This window comes from Phaethon lepturus, unplaced genomic scaffold, assembly GCF_000687285.1.
Source record: "Phaethon lepturus isolate BGI_N335 unplaced genomic scaffold, ASM68728v1 scaffold39636, whole genome shotgun sequence".
NCBI classification, from domain to species: domain Eukaryota; kingdom Metazoa; phylum Chordata; class Aves; order Phaethontiformes; family Phaethontidae; genus Phaethon; species Phaethon lepturus.
In genome coordinates this window covers 36,314-41,245 of record NW_010549105.1, presented here as the reverse complement: position 1 = coordinate 41,245, position 4,932 = coordinate 36,314, and positions in this window count along the sequence as shown.

Here is a 4,932-nt window from a genome sequence, read left to right as displayed (position 1 = left end):
AGGTCTTTTCCAGCCTTAATGATTCTGTTATTCTGTAATTTCCTTTCTTTGGCTTCCATGAACAGTGATGCTTGGGGAGGATTCTAAAAATGCGGTGAGCAAACATGGTACCACCCCTCGCTTCCCCTCCTTCACCTGCTCCCTTGCAATTGTTTTTGTACAGGGACAACCTGAACTAGGAGCAGTTTCTATAGTTCCTAAAGAGTATTGTAAATACTTATGAAACCAGGAAAAACCCCTAACTTTCTACTAATTTTTAACAATTTACAAAAATTGAAATATGATCCTTTTTGTACACTTGAGCCTATCACACACTTGTGCATAGGGTGGTGCATCCCTGTGCACGAGCATACACACAGGTCTGGTGGCCAAACAGAGTGAGTGCTGGCTGCTTGTGCTGGGCTAGCAAAACAGAGAACCTGGTATGTCTGTGCATCTGTTTGGCCATCATTTGTTTCTGTTGCTGCTGCTGGAAGAGGGCAGGTTAATGAAGCCAGCCAAGATACCTTTGTAACGGGCGTCTTGCAGAGTGCAGGGAGAGGCGCACCTTGCCTGCTCGCCCTCCATCCTTTCTCCCTTCTCCTACTCCCCAAACCCTGAAGGTGTGAGCCCTTCACAGGAGGCAGCTGCAGATGCTCTTTTCCAGGAGCAGAGCAGAGCTCCGACAAGACTTAGCAGAGACAAGTGAGCCTTGTGGAAGTGTCGCGGCCGCTGCAACTCTGTTGTTGTCAGTGAATGTCAGCAGCGCTGCCCATAAATAGCTACAAAATGAGAATCCTGAAGCACAGCTGAAAAACTTGCTGAAGACATTTTCTCTTTACTGATGAAAAATGTTCCAGCCTCTGCTCTGCAGAGTGAAAAAAAATAAATCACAGGTGGTGTTAAACTGTCAGAGTCTGCCAACTGCTTCATTTTAATCTGTGCTGCTTCTCACTCCATGGTCACAAAGAGTCCTGACGGGAGGAAAGGCACTTTCAGCTACCTGCTCTGTATTTACTCGTCAGCCGAGGAAAAACCTTTTCTCCCAGTCCATGATGATTCATCCCCATTCACTTGACACAACCTTGTGTCTTACAGACTTCTTTCCCTTCCTGGAAGTGTGGCAGAGGGGGATACCAGGGCATGGCAAGTTTTCAGCTGCGATGGAGGGGAAGTGCTGACTCCTAGAAATCATTCCAGATGGTTTGGAGCATCTCTGCTCTAGCTGAATATTTTAACAATCTGGCTATGATTTTCTCGGCTGTAAAAATTGAATCCTTCAAAGAAATTGCAGGAGCTGCAAAAACTAAAATACCAGAGAAATAACATTAATTAAGCAGTTCAGAATATTGACCCCCTTCTCCCACAGTCTCTAGAGGGAGGAAAGCTTTCCGGCAAATTGTTGTTCCTGCTCATTAACAAACAAGTACTGGGGGGGGGAAGGAAATAATCCCACTCCATACATTGCAATGTGAAAAATTCTTTTGCAATTGCTATTAAATTCATTTGCTGTATGTGTAACTAACGTTGGCTCCTGTCACTAGCAGGAGCCTATTCCTATTAGGAGTCACCTCACATCAAGGTAAAATTGAGCCCAAACACCGTCATCTTCTAGAACTTCTAACCAGAAAATGTCACTACCATTAATCAGAGATGGGCATGTTCATTATTCTTGCAGCAACTCCTGTGTGCACACTCAAGGGCAGATCTTGAGTTGGTGGAAGTGAGCATTAATTTCAGATGATTTCAGGGAGGTTATGATGATGTAGGGCATGCTCGCACCCGACAGACTCTTCTCAAAGGGTGCATGCAGAGAGAAGAAATTAAACATGGAGGAAAAATTATCTCGTTATTAACCACCAACCATTCTCAATCTAATGCTGGTGTATAAATCAGGATTTTGCTATCATTTCTGCACTGTCACATTTTCTGTTCTTTCTGGTATTTGAGGATCTCAAACCACTACCCCAGCCTTCTAAATAACAGTCTTAATTAATGAAATTTGCATGCAGCCCATTTACTAATCCTACTGTAGTCTGAAGGAAAAGATTCAGGCAATTATTACCACGCACATGAAAATATTCAGCTAGCAAATTGCTTGACTGCCTGAGCATTTTAATCTCTCTTTGCAAGGAAGGATGTAGCCTGGAACATTGGAACAGGCACAAAAACCCCATTGTTGTTACTAGAATGAGAGAATTATTTTCAAAAAACAGGGAAGCAAGCCCACAAATTGTCTTGACTTCAAATGTTTATTTATTTTTTTATTATATATAATCCCCCAAACCCAATATAAAATGTACAAATAACCTCAAAATCTTTTCACTATCACAGCACCTGATCTCATGGTACCTTGATCTTGACTGAGGCGCCTAGACTGTGTTTAATAGAAATAATTATTACAATATAATGATTAATTATAGTAATGATATAATAGCTAAGGGCCTTTGCAGTTAGATCTTGTAATACTTTCATTACTCAGCTAGAGAAAAATAAAATACATGAAACTAATGTGAGGCAGAATCACGGCTGGTTGTTTTAATCAGGGTCGAAGTGTAGTTCTGCGTCTCACTGGAACACTGCTTCAATGGGGATGAAGACCTCAAGGTGGTAACTGCAGCTGAAACTGCCAATGATGCCCCCAAAGTGGGATAGCTTGCCAGCCCTTGGCAAGATGTGAGGAGAATTTGAAATGATCTTGACAAATTGGGAAAATGGTCTGGAATAAAAAGGATGGGCTTCAGTAAGCACAAGTGCAAAGCAATTCTCATCAGGCAGCACTAATAGGCTTCATGAGCACAGGACGGAAAACGTCTGGTTAGACTGGTCTGGAGGATATACTGGATTGCAAGTTGAACACGACTTGGAAGTATTAGTCTTACAGAAAAAGCAAAAATCATCCTGGAAAGCATAAAGAAAAATGTTGTTGTAAGAGAGACTAATGAGAACGGGTAAGACCTCATGTAACGTAACCTGTTTTACATTGTGCACTTCATCAAGGCTGGGGTTAACTTAAGGCAGTAGGTAAGGGGAGTCACAGAGCTTAAAAACATGACATTTGAGAAAAAATTGATAAAAACATTTAATTTAAGAAAGAATGAATCTGGGGAATGCATCACAGCCTTCAGATGAACCAAAGTTTCTTCACAAAGTTTCTTCACAAAGTTTCCTGGGGATAATGTAGGATACAATAGACTTAAATTGCAGCAAGGCAGAAGTGGGTTAGATGTTAAACATTTGTTTCATGGGGAAAACTGTAATGCTGCCACAGGCAGCATGGGAGGCTGTGGTGAAGGTTCAGATCCATCGGAGATGTTTTAGGTGATCCTGCTGTGTTGCAGAAGGATGGATTAGATGCCCATTTTAGATCCCTTCTATTTTTGGACTTCTTATTATGTTGCTGTAAAGACATAAATCTCTTAATCAGGAGCCCCATATTTATAACTCTTACCAAGAAGAATATATTATGCAGTGAAATATTTGCCATACCCTATTGCTCACACAGATTAACTATTTGACTATCCACTGGTTTTTGTAGTTGCTAAAAAATATGTGTATATTTGGTTATTCTTATATTTTATATACTTATAAGTAGTATAGCACAGCTGCCACACAGAAAAGAGGTTCTTCAGCCTTTCTGTGAAAATACATTTCATACTTGGAAAACTCTCATAGCCTATGGCTTTGCAGCTGGTACTGCATCCAGCTCTGGAGCCCTCGGCACAGGAGAGACACGGACCTGCTGGAGCGGGGCCAGAGGAGGCCCCAGCAATGCTCCGAGGGCTGGAACAGCTCTGCTGGGAGGACAGGCTGGGAGAGCTGGGGGGGTCAGCCTGGAGCAGAGAAGGCTCCGGGGAGACCTTCCTGCAGGCGGCCAGGGCTTAAAGGGACTTATAAGAAAGATGGGGACAGACTTTGTAGCAGGACCTGTTGCAATAGGACAAGGTGTAACAGTTTTAAACTAAAAAAGGGGAGATTTAGACTAGATTTAAGGAAGAAGTTTTTGACAATGAGGGTGATGAAACCCTCGCCCCGTTTTGCCCAGAGAGGTGGTCGATACCCCATCCCTGGAAACATCCCAGGCCAGGCTGGACGGGGCTCTGAGCAACCTGCTCTAGTTGAAGATGTCCCTGCTCATGGGAGGGGGTTGGACTAGGTGGCATTGAAAGATCCCTTCCAACCCAAACTATTCTATGATTTTAAGAAGGGAGAACTGCATCACTTTCCTGGGGCAACCACAGCAATTCCCAAAGGAAGGTGATGGCATACCTGCAGCTCACTTCCAGAGTGTATGCACAGATGAAAATAGGAAGGCATCCATCGGGTGGTTTGTATTCAATCTGTGCTTGGTGTCTTACCTTCCTAGAGGAAAAAAAAAAAAAACAAATGAATCAGGACTGTTACAAACCGTTTCACCTCCATGTCTTTGACCTGTCTTTTCCTGATGAAAGCATAATGTATATGAGAGAGAGAGAGAAGGAAAAAGATCTGTAAAACCAGAGTATTCTGCTGCTTGCAGAGTTTTCTTCTGTAGCCAAATACGAAGCAGCATAACAAGTATGGTCACGTCACATGCTGCACTATGGAGGGTAACCAGCACTGCGTGCGGAAGATGGTAGAAGAAATCTATAATGTTTGAAGGCAATGCGAAGATGTTATAATTTTAGATAAGCTTCAGTGTCTTGAATTTTACTTCAGTCTTTAGATGTTGCTTAACAATGTCTCTTCGTGGGTGCATTACTGTGGAAATGGTGGACTGTGTGTAGAAGCTCTTGTGTCTCACTCACACTACAGGGGTGGTTTTTTAATATATCTGTGTGAACATGAGCAATGATGCTTTGTTTTAGCATATCACACTGATAAGATCTGGAGATGTATTACCAGGCAACAGCTCTGTTAATCTTCAAAGCATTTTATGAGCATTAACTAATGAATCCTCATGTTTCCCATACA